Raw genomic sequence first — 14,940 nt, forward strand, 5'->3', positions numbered from 1 at the left:
AGGAGGTCATGTGCCAAGGAATGCGGGCTCTAGACGCTGGAAAAGGCAAGGAAATGGTTTCTCCCCTAGAGCTTCCAAAAGGAACCAGCCCTGCCGACACCTCGATATTAGCCCAGTGAGACCCACTTGGGACTTCTGACCTCCAGGAGGCTCAGATAAAAATTGGTTTTAAACCCCTAAGTGTGCGGCAATTTGTTACAGCAGCCATAGGAAACTGATACAGCCACCAAGCTCTCTGAGACCTGACATTCCTCCTCTGTAAAATAAATCTGATCATAATTGGATCTCCCAACCACTTCATAGGTTGCTATGACAATGGGTGAGGCCACCTTTGAACATGTTTAGAAAACTGTAAGAAAACTTTGTTAGATAAAAGAAACATACAGTTCCTCTCACCTCGATTCTTCATTCGCTCACCACTGTCTGCTCCCATCAGGATATACTGAATTTCGCTGAATCCCTCTCATGACCTTTCCCCTCTCTGAGTGGGTGGCTGTGCCGGAGGCTCCAGGCATTTCTGTTCTTCTAGAATCCATCACCATCCACAAATGGGGTGAGCTTGGTTCCTAAAGATAATCTATGCTTCTTTTCACCATCTATTTCTTCCTCCTTTTCTTAAATATAAAAACAAGGTGTTCCTTAAATTAACTTATTCTGAAATTTTTTTGAAAATACACTATAATAAAGAAAAAAATTTCCTCGGAAGATGTTAACAAGTTATGTGAGAAAGTGTGAATCATTCAGTCTCCTAGAACAAGGGTCAGCAAACTTTCTGTAACAGGCCAAAGAGTAAATGGGCCTAGGGTCTGTCTCAGCCGCTCTCTGTTGAGCCTGTGAGCAGTAACAGAATGGGCGTGTCTGTGTTGCAATGAAACTTTATTTATGGACACCGCAATTCAAATTTCATATGATTTTCACCCATGACAAAGTGTCATTATTCTTCTGACTTCTTCCCAATCTTTTAAGAATGTATCCTTTGCTTGGAGACTGTGCGGAAACAGATGTGGGAGCTGCTGTCTGCCAAATCCCGTCCTAGAGCAGAAGCTCCACCAGGGCGGGGGATTTCGCCTGTCTTAATTACTCCTTCCCAGTGCCTGGCAGGGTCAGATGCTGTCTTTATCCAACATTTTGATATTTTGCTCATCATGGAGTTTTTCGGCATTGATTTTGAGGTTTTAAATTATGGTATTATCATTTATCTTGAGGAGTAAGTTTTTGGCGCCCCCTTAAACTCACTTCCTCCTGGTGTTCTGGCCCATGTCCCATGGGAAGGGGTCCATGGTGGTGGCGTGAATGAATCCAGGTCGGCAGAGGGGCAGTCGCGGACTGTGAGCTCCAGCTTGCACCTTCTCCTGAGGCAGGAAGGTGCTAGGGGGAGATTTCAGGGGCTCCGTGGAACTTGCCTGCGGGAAAAACTCCGCAGCCTTATGATCACTAACCGCTAACTGAAATCTAGCATTTCTGACAACTATAAATAGAGTATGGAGGACGAATGACAGTGGCATTAACAGTATCTTTAATTTGTTACCAATTTGTCACAAATAGAAGTCCAATACATTTTCAGAGCAGGTTACAGTGGGAGCAGATTCTCTTTATACTCAGCACTACTTTGAAATGACAGAAGTTATTAGAACCAGCTCTAGAACTTTCCATTGGAAGTATTGAAAAGGAAGCACATATATTACTATAGTAGAATTCTAAAAGATATTTGATAATTATATTTTGACATAATGGGTCACTTTATAATTGTATGTATTATTTTACGCATTTAGTCCAGTCTTCTCTGAATAGTGGAGATAAAAATCTCTGCCCTCCAGTATTACTGGGAGAATCAAATTCGATATTGTGCATGAACACTGTCGTGCCAAATGCAAGGTGCTTTCAGGATGCAGATATAAACTGAATGTGACATTCCAAATGGAAAAAATAGCAACAAATCACGTGCATTAGTTTGGTAGGGCTGCCATAACAAACCACCACAGGCTAGGGGCTCCAACAACAGAAAGTTATTTTCTCACAGTCTCGGAGACTGGAAGTCTGAGATCAAGGTGTTGGCAAGGTAGGTTCCTTCTGTGGCCTCTCTCCTTGGTTTATGGACGGCCATCTTCTCCCTGTGTCCTCACCTAGTCTTTCTTCTGTGCATTTCTGTGTCCTAATCTCTTTTGTGTGTGTGTGAGGAAGATTGTCCTTGAGCTAACATGTGTGGCCAGTCTTCCTCTATTTTATATATGGGACACTGCCACAGCATGGCTTGATGAGTGGTGTGTAGGTCCACACTTGGGATCCGAAATTGCGAACCCCAGGCCACCAAAGCAGAGCATGTGAACTTAACCACTACGCCACAGGGCCAGCCCCCTAATCTCCTCTTATAAGGGCACTAGTCGCATCGGATAAGGGTTTACCCTAGTAACTGCACTGAAATTGTTTACCTCTTTAAAGGTTGCATCTCCAAATACAGTCACATTCTAAGGTACTGGGGTTATGACTTAAACATATGAATTTTGGGGGGAAATAATTCAGCTCAAAACATCATATTAAGAAAAAGGATTGAGTACCTACCTGGGTCAAGGGGAGAAGAAGTGGCTTTCACCTGCCTCATCTCTCATCCATGGCAGGTGATGGAACTCTTTGTCCTCCCTCCTCCTGGTTTCTTCTCCGAGTGGACCTCACATGCTACAACCTTGTACAACCAGTTCCCTTCCTAGTTTCGGTTCCAGTCTCTCTAAGGAAAATTAGAAGCAAAACTCCAAAGCAAAGAAAGGCCAAAGGTTTGTAAGCGAAGTTGGGAAGCACACTCCCCTTTCTTGTTTCATAAGGGAAGCTCGTGGTGGACACTTACTCAAAGCAAAGATGCACTCCTACAAACATCAAGGAAAGATCATTGCTGTGTCGAGCATATCTTCAACTTCAGAGTCTTGGGAGAGCAAGACCTTACTTCTATTCAGCCTATACATACATCTGGAGGTTGCCGAATTACACTTCCATGTGCTTCCCATTCTAAAGTAATCCAGGGAACAGACATGAATAATTTGCCAATCAGGAGAGGGACTTTATGCATGGCAAATAGTCAATACCATTGCTTTTCAAAGCAACCTGGGACTTTGCTTGGCCTTTTCCACTTGCACCTGGGGATCTGTCTATACTATCTGCTCTTTCTTTTGAGTGGCTCACATATATCACATGATGAATTGGGCAGGGATCTTACTTGACCTTTCCCCAACCCCTTTGCTAAAGAGATGATCAGATCTCTTCCAACTTCCTCTAGTTGGTAAAACAGAGTAGGAAAGGAAAGGGGCAGGCATTAAGGTTGTAATTTCACAGTGAGGCGGGTGGATTGCAGAAGTTTGGGTCGATCTTCGGAGTCTCAGGGCTTTCTGAGTAGGCCAGTCATAGAAACAAACACGGGCCTACGTGTTAGGACTCTCTGAAAATAAGGTGGGTCTGGGGAAAATTAGATATTGGATTCAATGAACACTGGGCAATAAGTCTCATGAGAAGTTTAACACCTCTTCCTACTGTCTTGTGTCTTTTTTTTCAAAATACTAGACTTTTTTTTAAGCACAGTTTTAGATTTACAGAACAACTGAGCACATGGCACAGAGATTTTCCATATTATCAGCCTCCCCCCCCCCCCCCGTTTCCAGTGTTAACATCTTTCATAAGTGTGGCATATTTGTTACAATTAATGAACTAGCACGGGCAGGGGCCATGGTTTACCGTAGAGCTCACTCGTGGTGATGCGCAGTTCTACGTGTCTGGACAAATGCATGAATTGCATGTATCCACCATGACAGTGTCATACAGAATAGTTTCACTGCCCTAGCAATCCTGTGCTGCACCTAGTCACCCCTCCCCCCCATCCCCAGAACCCCTGGCAACCACTGATCTTTTTAGTTTTGCCTTTTCTAGAATGTCATACAGTTGGAATTATACAGTACGTAGTCTTTTCAGATTGGCTTCTTTCACTTAGCATTTAAGGTCCTCCATGTCTTTTCACGGCTTGATGGCTCATTTCTTTTTATTGCTGAATAATATCCCACTGTATGGATGTACCACAGTTTGTTTATCCATTCACTTACTGAAGGACATCTTGGTTACTTTCACTGTTTGGTAACTGAGTAAAGCTGCTATAAACATTCCGGTGCAGGTTTTTGTATGGACATAAGTTTTCAACTTAGTTAAGTAAATACCTAGGAGCAGGATAGCTGTAAGTGCTGGTATGACTATGTGTAGCTTTGTAAGAAAATGCCAAACTGTCCATGCCGTTTTGTATTCCCACTACTGATGAATGAGGTTTTCATTGCTCTGCATCCTGTTAGCATATAATATTGTCATTCTTTTTTTATTTTGGCCATTTTAATAGGTGTATAGTGGTATGGAGTTGTTTTAATGTGCAATTTCTTAGTGATACATGGTGTTAAGCATTTTTTTATATGCTTATTTGCCATTTTTGTATCTCTTTGGTGCGTTCTTTTCAGATCTTTTGCTCATTTTTAAGTTCGATTGTTTGCTTATTGTTGAGTTTTAAGAGTTCTTTGTATATTTTGGATACAATTTTTTATCAGATATGGATTTTGCAAATCTTTCTCCCAGTCTGGGCTCGTCTTTTCATTCTCTTAACAGTGATTTTTGCCGGGCAGTTTTTAATTTTAATGAAGTCCAATTGGTCAATATTTTTCTTTTGTGGATCATGCTTTTGATGTTCTATCTAAGAACTCATTGCCAGGAGCTGGCCCGGAGGCCTAGTGATTAAGCTCCATGAGCTCCGCTTCAGTAGCCCGGGTTCACAGGTTCGGATCCCAGGCGCAGATATATACCACTCATCAGCCATGTTGTATCGGCAGCCCACATACAAAAAAGAGGAAGATTGGTAACAGATGTTAGCTCAGGGTGAATCTTCCTCAGCAAAAAACCAAACCAAAACAAAACAACTCCTTGCTAGACCCAAGGTCATCTAGATTTTCTCCCATGTTATATTCTAGGAGTTTTATACTTTTGTCTTTTACCTTTTGAGTTTATTTTTGTGAAAAGTGTAAGCTCTGTGGCCAGATTAATTTTTTTTTTTATTTTGCATATGGATGTCCAGTTGTTCCAGCACCATTTGCTAAAAAGGATCTTCCTTCCCCACTGAAATGGCTTTCCTCCTAGGTCAAGGATTAGTTAAGTCTGCTGGTGTGGATCCTTCCTGCCTTTAAGGAAAATTCCGGCTACTCCTTAAGGGGAATACTGATAGCATTTGTTGCAAGCAGCTTCTTATATTCCAGGTCCCCCCAGTTAGCAACCAAAAATCATTGCTTAGAACATAGACGTTGGGCAGCGGGTCCCTGTGGAAATCATCGCGGCTCACGTCCTGCATATTAACCTTTGCTTTGGCCAGAAGGCGCTAGCTCCTTCCCTGTTCTACTTTCTTTCCTCTTTTCATTGTTTTCTCCCACCTTATAAGACTGCACATTTGAAAAATCTGCAAAACAGGTTAAATGAAATAGTCTACCACCCACCTACCACCCATCTAGCATTTCAGGAAGAGGAATTTCGGTGATGTTATGATAAACGTAAGGGGTCTCTTTTCCTGTCTGCGGTCTTACCAAGTCCCCTGGGGGTCCTAGGAGTCTATGATGAAAGCGCTCCACTCCTTACATGCAAGAAGACCCTTGGAATTATTGGGACATAATCAAACAGCCAAGGTGCATTCTGAGCTCCCTTGCAGCGTTAGTTCTCGAGGACCAGCTGTAAAGACTGGTCACACTGGATCACGTTTGGGGCGAGGATTTCCACCACTTTCTCATACTTTAAGTGATTGGCATCTGCCAAGTAATCGAAACATACAAAGAGGCCTTTTCATCAAGTTCAGTTCGGCATTTCCAGGCAGCTAAAGACAAGCGGGGCTGGCAAGCCAGAGGGCCAGCTGGGCTGCGCGGCTACTCGAGAGTGTGCGGTAGCCGAGGGCCGCGTCCCCGTAAAACCAAGAGCAGTAATGATGTCAACTTGTTATTTACTTTCCAAATCTGAATGACTGAGCAAGGCGAAAGGAGAATCAATCAACCACAATGTGACCCTACAGGCGGAAAAAACGCAGCGCTCCCACCAGCAGGCGGTGGGGGAAGGGAAGCACGTGTAACCGGGGCAGGGTTGCATCATGAGCTCGCTCGGGTTTTCTATTGCACCCTTGGTTTTTCGATTGCATGTAATACCTCAGCATCAGTCTGCACGAGCCCAGGGAGCCCGGGAGCAACGACGGGCAGGCTCCAGGAAAGGCCCCACCACGTCCTTTTGGGGGGTCTTGAATGGCAACTGACACATAATAAGACACAATCTATTCTGCTGATTCACAATTATGGAGACTGTGTAAGTGTATTTTTTATTGATGTGCTCTAATAATGGTGTAGCAACAGTCGTTTTACATCATTGACGTTTTACAGCAATATTTGGCAGGGTAATTTTTAGGTCTGCCTTTTTGAGGAAGGACTAGCCCCTTAAAAACTCACCTGGGGCCCCCTCCCCACAACAACCAGAACAACAAATGGTCCAGTGTCCCAGAAAGGAGCAAGTGAGGTTACAGTTTAAAATGCTGAGTGTACTGGGCTCTTGGCGCGAAGCTCGTTATACACCAAAGGGAGGGGCGAACTTACTTTAAAATATTCCACAAAGCAGACCCCAGAGGTGCTGGGGTTGGGGGTGCGGGTATCTTTAATTGAATTAAGGCCGCGAGCGGGGGGCAGTTGTCACCAAAGTGGAGGGAAGGAGGGAGCGCTGGGGACTTGGGTGCACTAGGGCTCGGCCGAGTAAGCCATTGCAACATGAAACACTTTGCAAACGCCAGAGGTCTGAAGCCTGCGGGTGGGGGTGGGGGGGTGAAGAGGCCCCGCGGGCCCGGGTCCCCCCAACCCCCCGGAGCCCCCACAGCCGAGCTCCTGGCTTCCACCCCTGTGTGTCCGAGTTTCTTTCTCCCCAAGCATTTCTGCCTCTTCCCGGGAGGGGTTTGCCAATGTCGAGGCTCAACCTGAGCCCCAACGTTTTGGGGTGGGAGGAGACACCATCGGGGCGTCTTCTAGACGGCCGAGTTTGAGGGAGCTGCACCCTTGGCCAGGTTGCAGGGGGATCTGTAGAGGCAGCCGGGCGGCGTCTTTTTTGAGATGGGGGAGGGTAACATTCTAGCAGCGGCCGGGCTCCCCTCTCCCCTGGAAACCTCCGGGGTGGTGGCCCGAGTTCCGGTCCCCTCCAGGCTGTGGGGGAAAGGCTGCGTTTGGGACTGAGTGGGGGGCAGGCCCGGGTTCCCTTCATCTCCAGTGGAGGCCACGGGGAAGGGACAGGGTTCGGAGCAAGGAGGGAGAGGCCGGGGTTCCCCTCACCCACCCTAGGCGTGGGGGGCAGGGGAGAGCTTGGGGAGAGGGGCTGTGTGGGGTCGCAGGTCCCTCTGCCGTGGGGGAGGGGCAGGATTGGGACGCGGGGCCTCCCTAGAGGCCGTGGGGGAGGGGCCGTGGGGGGGGCGCAGACTCTCTTCCTTCGCCGGGGGGGGGGGGGAGGGGCAGGCCTCTTGTCCCCACTCTCCGAGAGGAGGGGGGGTTTGGGACGCGGCCCCCCGGGGCGCAGGGGAGGGGCTGGGGGGAGGGGCCCCTGGCCGTGCTCCCGGCCCGGGTCTGCGCGCTAGCGGCCGCTCCCCCCGGAGGTCACTGCCCGTGCCGGGCCCTCCCGCCGTCCCGCCCTCCGCCGCCGCCGCCGCCGCCGCCGCCGCCGCTCCCGCCCCAGCCCCCCCGGCGCTCGGGAGCGAGGAGCCTCCAGCGCCCCCGCCTCGCCGCCGCCGCCGCAGCGCCCTCGGCCGCCATTCGGCACCCGAAACTTTCCAGCGCCCGCGCCTCTCGGGGACTCGGCGGCGGCGGCGCTGGGCGGCCGGGGCGGCGGGGGCGGCTCAGGCGCCGGGCCCTCGTCGGCCGCCGCACGGCCCGGGCTCGGCGACGGCAGGCCGGAGGGAGGCGCGGAGCGCAGCCGGCGCGGCGGTGCCGCCACAAGTTGCGCTGCCCGCGGCGAGGTGAGTGCGCGGGGCTCGGCCGGCCGGGCCGGGCCGGGGCGAGGGACGCAAACTTGTCCGGTTGTCCGGCGGGGGGCTCGGCGATTGGTTCCCCCCGGGGGGCTTCCTGGCGGTTCCGGACGCCTGCCCGCTCCGGCCGCCTCCGGGGCTCTGGAGGGGCAGGTCCCTAACTGTCTGTAGGGCTCGGGCTGGTGTGCGGCGCGCTCCCTGCAGGCTGAACAATACCCCGAGGTGGCCGTTCCCCAAAGTGCCGGCGCGTCCGGGGCGGGCGGAGACCGGAGGGGGCTCCATTGTTTTGGGGAGGGGGAGGCGGTCGGTAAGTTTGGGGAAGCGCTGGGTCTCGCCCTCGGTGCCCCTTTGTCTGCCGATCGTGGGCTGGCGGGGCGAACCTGCGGCGCCGCGGGCTACCCCCGTGGGGGAGGGGAGCCTCATTCATCCCCGCGCCGGCCGGCGGGCCCGCCCCGGACCAGGTGGAGGCGCGGCGCCGCGCAGTGGAGTGAGTGGCGGGCGAGGCTGCGCTGGCCCCGCGGCTGCTCAGTTTCCGAGGCGCTGAAACTGTCAAGGAAGTCGGGAGCACCCCGGCCCGAGCTAGGGGCCCGGGCGGGGGTCCACATCGGTGGTGAAGGGGGCACCCCTGGTCAGGCGGAGTCTGCAGAGCGCGGCATTGGGAGGGTGCAGACCTGTTGCTCCCCGGCTCGGGGGAGGGGGTGCCCCCAGATCCGCTTCCTGGGTCCTGCTCCCCAGGGGACTGCCCCACTGAGGGGGTCGTTACTCCGAACAGGGTGCGGGATGCGCCTCCGGGTGTCGGTGGTCGATGGGTGTGTGACAGTTTGGGGTCGCTAGAGGCCCGCTAGCGCTGGGATAGGGCCTGGACTTCACGTGCGTCGCCCGTGCGCCGTCAGGCCCCGGCCCGGGCTTGCTGATTGCACGGCCGGCCTCGCGTTCTCTGAGCTAACAGCGTTGGAAATTCCACAAAGTTAGAATGGGAGGTGTTTTTTTTTTCCTAGTTGGTAATACTGTGGAGCAAAACCCAAAAAGAAACAAAAACCCACCTCCTATTGCATCTGCAGCTGTTTCTGCTTTGCATTGTCACATGTGGCTTGACCTGACTTCTGGATGTTTTTCTCTCCTGACGCGCCGCCCGAGTCCCTGGTTTAACCTGGAAGGGGAGGAGGAGGGAGAGGGAGAGGGGGAGAGGAGCGCCCTTCTAAGGTCCCAAGTGGTGGCTTTGGGGTAGCAGATGGCTCTTGATGATTTTATGAAAAGTTTACTACTAGTCATTCCTAGGATAGACGCGATTGGGGCGGGGGGCGGAAAAGAAAGGAAGGAACCAATAATGTTGAGTATGGAACAATTAAAACGTTAAGACGATGGTTTTATTTTAAAGGATGTTAATGTTTCAAATGTGCTGCAGATTTTCGTGGAAAACCACCCAGCTGACTGACTAATCCAGGGATAAAAGTTGAAGTTCATCATTGACCCACTTATTAAAATAGCCCCTTGAAGGGATTCTCGCTGTTAAGTGAACACACACCTGTGGGACAAAAATGGACATTTTTGATGTTTTATTTGGTGATGTGCATTTTGCCCCCTTAGTGGGCTCAGAGACTTAATGTTTGCTAGTAGTTTTAAAGAAGATGCAGTTTGCAAAGAATAATGATCATTTTATTATGGAGATATCTGAAAGTGAATGTTGCAAAAGCTGGGGTCCTTTTGTCAGTTATGTGAACCAGATCAGTAGCTGAGTGCAACAGCATCTTAGTGAGGCTTCAGAAGTGTGCCCAGCTGCTGCTAGATGCCATGTATTCTCTAGGTCCCAAGGACACCAGGAGCAAGGCAGGCCCCCGTGAGGGGACAGTGGGGCATGAGGGAGAGGCTACCTCACCACCAGCAGGGCCTGTGTCACTGGATCCCTTGGGGTTGGCTCTCGTGCTTCTGTCCAGGCCATGGTCAGTCCAGGAATTATCATTATCAACACCCCCATTTGAATTTCACACGCTGATCCCTCCATCTCCCAAACCTTACCCTTCCTGGAAGCTGGGGTGTTTTAATGGACTGGGTAGAGAGTGCATGGTGTCATAATTGGTTTTGAATCTTACCTTCATCTTTTGGGGCCTCAATTTTCAAATCTGTGTGATGGCATCAAGATTCTGCCTGGATGGGCTGTTTTGAGGGTTTAAATGGGCTCCATAGCTTGCAAAGAGGTGACTAGAACCCCCGAATCTAACTCCATCGTGACAGGTACTGCTTAGCTAGAAAAGCAGCCTTTACCCTCCTATGGCTTGAGCTAGTGAAAGGGCTCACCCTGTCATGCTCTGACATTGACCTTGAAGGCCTGCACCTCTTCTGGGCGTCATTTTCTGTGTGTGTAAAAATAAAAAGGGGAACTGAAATCGTGGTATTCACTGGGTAGTGCAAAGAAGGAAAAAGGGAATATGTGTAAGGTTTTTGAAAACTGTAATGCTGCCTGTAAATTTTAGGTATTGCTATTGTACAAATAGAATGATTGTCTTAGGTTACTTGCATGCGATGCACTGAAGATTTTATAGGTGCTTAACGCCCTGCGTGTAGCAATTATTTCCATTCTGCAAGCAGAGGAGACTGACGCCTAAGGATGTTAAGTAACTTGCTGATAATACATAGTGGAGGGAGGATTGTCTCATTGCCCAAGCCCAGCTTTTCAGCTTGGCATTATTTTGACTTCCTGTCTACCTCGTGTGAATTTTCCCATTTGGAGACAAAAGCTCTTCAAATTACCCCCCCCCCCCACACACACAGGAGAATCTGTGTTGAAATCTGCATGTACATATAGAGAAATCTCAGCGGAATCACGAAGTGAAGGGATTGTTTTCTTCTGTAGCTTCATTGCCCAAATGGTAACCACTATCCACAGGTGCATATTTAGGTTCAAATTAATTAAAATTCAATAAAATTAACAATTCTGTTCTTTCAGTTGCTCTAGCCATATTCTTGTACTCAAGAGCCGCATGTTGCTCGTGGGCACTATATCGGACAGCGTAGAACTTGCAGAAGGTTCTGTTGGCGGGTGCTGCTCTCTAGTTACCGCAGTGAAATAGTAATAAAGGAAACAATGAAGAGAGTTAGTGTACTTTTTTGTTGGGGGGGGGGAGAGGAGAGGCTAAAAAAGTTTGGAATAATTCGCATGTAGACCTTAACAAAAAGAAAGAAAGACCCATTTCAGCCAGCGATTTGTCCAGGAAAGTGATTTCAGTGGATGGATTCTTAACCTGAAATTGACAGCTGTGGTTTTAGCTTGAGGTGCTTTGCATCAGTTTGAAATTAGAAAAGCAGATCTCCAAGCCAGAGTCCCTCACTGAGTGTTTAACCTTGGGCAAGGCATTTAGTGTCTCTGTGCCTCAGTTTCCCCATCTGAAAAATGGCATAGCCCTTCCCCAAGCTGCCTGCCTAGGTGAATTGTTGTGAATGTCCTTTGGGATGGTGTGGAGCCCCAGGTGTCACCATCAGTGAGGCCCTGGTGTGGGCAACTAAGAGGTGGGCCATTTCTGATGCGGTTAGACCCTTATACCTCGGGCTCCTCCCCTCCCCTGAAGTTGAAGTCCTAAGTATTAAGCTTCAGTCTCTTGAGGTCACAATCTTCCATATTAAAAGGCTGATAAAGAATCCTTCCAACAAAGTGAGACTTCACAATAGTCACAGTATTTAAGAAAAATGGCTGAGTACTCGCTGTTTCCTGTGCACCGGGTCCCTGAGTGAGGGTGTTATTTTTATTACTTACTTGATGTGTCCTTTGCACAGTTCTTTGTATTTTTATAGCAATGGGTTAGAAATTGTGTTTGTAAATGAGGATGGAGGAAAAACCCAATTTTGTGTCTGTCAAGAGAGGTGACTTCTCAGTTGTCCTCACTCAATTCCTCTCAGCACTCTGGTGTGAAGGGCCAGCCTTCGGCTGAAAGGGTGTAAACACCTGGGATGTCCTCGATTCTCTTCCAGAGGTGGGGAAGGGGTCTCTGCAGAGGGAGGCCGGGCCAGAATAGCTATCCCATGGAGGCCCTGAGCGTCAGGAGTTCCTCTCTCTGTTACCTGTTGGGTTGGAGAACCCATCAATTCAAACCTGGGCCTGCTTCCTTTCCCAGCTTTCCTCTGGGGTGTCAAGATTGCAGGGCTCTGCACACGTGGCCTAGAGGACAGTCACAGTTGCTCTGCCGTGGGAGGCGAGACGTCCCAGCTGTGGTTTCCGGATACCTTGTGTTAGCCCATTGGCTGAAAGGATGTGGAGATTCTTTCCCCCTTAGGAAAAAAAAGTAGTATGCCGCATCCAATAAGTTGTTAATCTTTCACCACCAAAGACATTTGAAAAATAATTTCAATCAGGAAGCAAGACTAAAGTCATTTTGTAAACACTTCTTTTTTCAAGTTGGGAAGATAAACTTTTTTTTCCATCACTATTTTTAGTGTGAAGGAAGTCACTGGCCCTCTTGAGCAGAGACTGGATGCGAGCCTGCCCCTGGGGTCTTGCCCTCCTTGGCCCTTCCCTCCTCTCCATCCTTTCCGAGGGGCTCTGCCAAATGGACTGCACTGGCCAGACTGGCAGAATGAGGTCCAACAAAACCAAAATAAAAGCTGGATGTGGGAAGAGACTAACAAAGTCAACATGTTTATAAAGGGCAAAGAGAGCCTAGACTGAGAAAATGAGTTTAAAACCTCAGGGAAAAATGCAGTCATTAAGGAATTCGCTCCCCCGGCGGCTTCTTGACCAGGGAGCGGGCAACTTGACTGAAGATGGTTGTGTTCCCCGAGCTGGCAGCCTTTTGCGAGGCAGATCTGTACATTATCACAGCTATCAAATATTTATTGCCAATCCGCTGCCTGATTGAAGATTGCAGAAGTGAACTGGAAGCCATTAAAGAAAGTGAATTGGAGCAAATTTAAAGTTTGAACAGAGGAGAGAATATTTTTGTGTTACAAAGGAGGTTGGGTACCATTTTCGTTGCTTTGGTTTGTTCTTGGCAGATGGGAACAGAGAGATGGAGATGGGGCACGACACACAGGTTCAAGAGAAAGGGAAGTCTTAAGAGATGAAAGTAGAAGAGATGGTTGTTTACCAGAGTCGCATTTTCAACATTGACCTCTAGAATCTTGCAGTCAGCGAATGGTTCTCAGTTGAGGCAGTTTGCTCCCTACTGTCAATGGGCAGTTTTGGTTGTCATGAGTCGGGGGAGGGGGATAGTGGGTCTCCTGGCATCTGATAGGTTCTTGGATGCTACTAAACATCCATAATGCACAAGACAGCCCCCACCACAAAGAATGATCTGGCCCCAAATGCTGGTGATGCTAAGGTGGAGAAACCAGCCCTGGATTATACAGTCCTGATTTGGTCAAGATCCATAGGGCAGGTGGAGGCCAAGAAAGGATATCTGTCAACTCTGTAGTTCTCAAGGCACCCGTATGGTTTTTTGGAGTACCCCGGGAAGTAAATTACAACATAGCACCCATTGAGATGACAAGAGTTGCAGCTGCTCGCAGGAGGGGGAAGGAGGAGTTGGCAGTGAAGGGACTTGAAGGACAGTAGAAACAAGGCCAGGAGGTATTGGGGGAGGGGGCAGCCGCCAGTTGCTGAAGCTCTGCCTCACTGCCAGTAGTTTAGAGCCTCTGATGCAGGTACATCTTGAACGTGTGTTTTTTGACTTCTTGGTTTTACTGATGTCGTCACAGATTTCCTAGGTCTTACTTTTGGTCAGCTTCTTGGTCCTTTTGGTATTTATTAGGGAAAAAACAGCACCTGTGTAATGTTTGTGCAGATCCTCTTTGTACCCAGCGGTTAACCTGGAATTTGGGGTCCCCCGACCATGCGGGGTGCTCAGGAACTTTGGAGGGTGGGGCCACGTGAGCATCTGAAGTTGTCGCCCTTGCATGACTCTGGATGCTGCTTCAGGCTCCATCCCTTCCTACGACCGAGTTAGCAAACACTTTGGAGCAACTGGGCGCTGAGGAAACACTCTTCCAGATATCAGCCGGAGGGCCGAGTCTGGTCCTGCTGCCTGCCAGGGCCTCCTGAGCCAGCCCGCGCCTGATGTCCAGGTGACCCCCAGAGGAGCTCCAAGCCCAACCCTGGTGGGGGCCTCCTGGGCTCCTGGTGGTCATGGGGCGGGTGACACGGCTCTGAGGGAAGCCTGGTTTGTAGCCAGCTGGCCATGCACTGACTGCGTCTTTGGGCAGATCACTTACCTTCTCTACCATTAGTTTTCTCATTGAGAGAAAGAGAAAATAAAATTTATTTCTCAGGCTTGTTGTATTGAAGGAGATAGGATTATTTTCATGCGCGGAGCCCAACATGCTTGTATTTTCCTCCCCTCTGAAGTTGGAAACTGAATGTGAAATGTATCTTTATAATGATGGTCTCCTGCAGTTGCTTGCTTTCTTACCTTTTTTTTTTTTTTACCCCTTTTATGTTAAGTTTTAGGGCTAATTTGATATATTTATATAATTTTCTAAAGTATTATGTGATGTAATTGACTTTTCCCTTTCGGTGTGTGGTTTTCTGAATTCAGCGCGTGTATAGATTTGTGTAACCACCATCATAATCAGGATCAGAACGACTCCATCCCCCAGCGATGCTGGTGGTGCTCTCCCTCTGTGCTTCCTCCGCAGTCACCCCTCTCAGCCCCCGTCAGCTCCCTTCTCCAGGTCCTGGTAATCACATTTTAACTCAGGATGAAATGCCTTATGGTGAATCCCTCCACTCTTCTAGCACCTTCCTTGACACTTCTCTCTGATGAACATGACGCTTTTGCACACTCGGGCCCGTGTGCTTTCCTCAGAACAGCAGGATTTGCACCGTAGATATTATCAACAGCAAGGAAAAGCTAAGCCTACCACTGCGGAATATTTATAAGAAGCCATAGTGAAAAAATACCAGGTGTCTTGTTGGTGCT

General features: G+C 49.2%; 1 protein-coding gene across 15 annotated transcripts in view; it reads left to right on the top strand.

The window, feature by feature from the left end:
- Nucleotides 1-5,982: 5,982 nt before the first annotated feature.
- TBL1X (transducin beta like 1 X-linked) overlaps nucleotides 5,983-14,940 on the top strand; it is a 210,793-nt gene continuing 201,835 nt past the window's right edge. For 5 of the 15 annotated variants that reach the window (XM_070604914.1, XM_070604922.1, XM_070604911.1 and 2 more), the window contains exon 1: nucleotides 7,888-8,026. The gene's annotated coding sequence lies outside the window, so the exon portion shown is untranslated. Of the gene's footprint in view, nucleotides 6,346-7,027; nucleotides 7,088-7,724; nucleotides 8,027-14,940 lie in introns of those variants that run through there. The other 10 variants (XM_070604923.1, XM_070604912.1, XM_070604918.1 and 7 more) reach the window with 9 other exon arrangements.

Source organism: Equus przewalskii, chromosome X, assembly GCF_037783145.1.
Source record: "Equus przewalskii isolate Varuska chromosome X, EquPr2, whole genome shotgun sequence".
Lineage (NCBI taxonomy): Eukaryota > Metazoa > Chordata > Mammalia > Perissodactyla > Equidae > Equus > Equus przewalskii.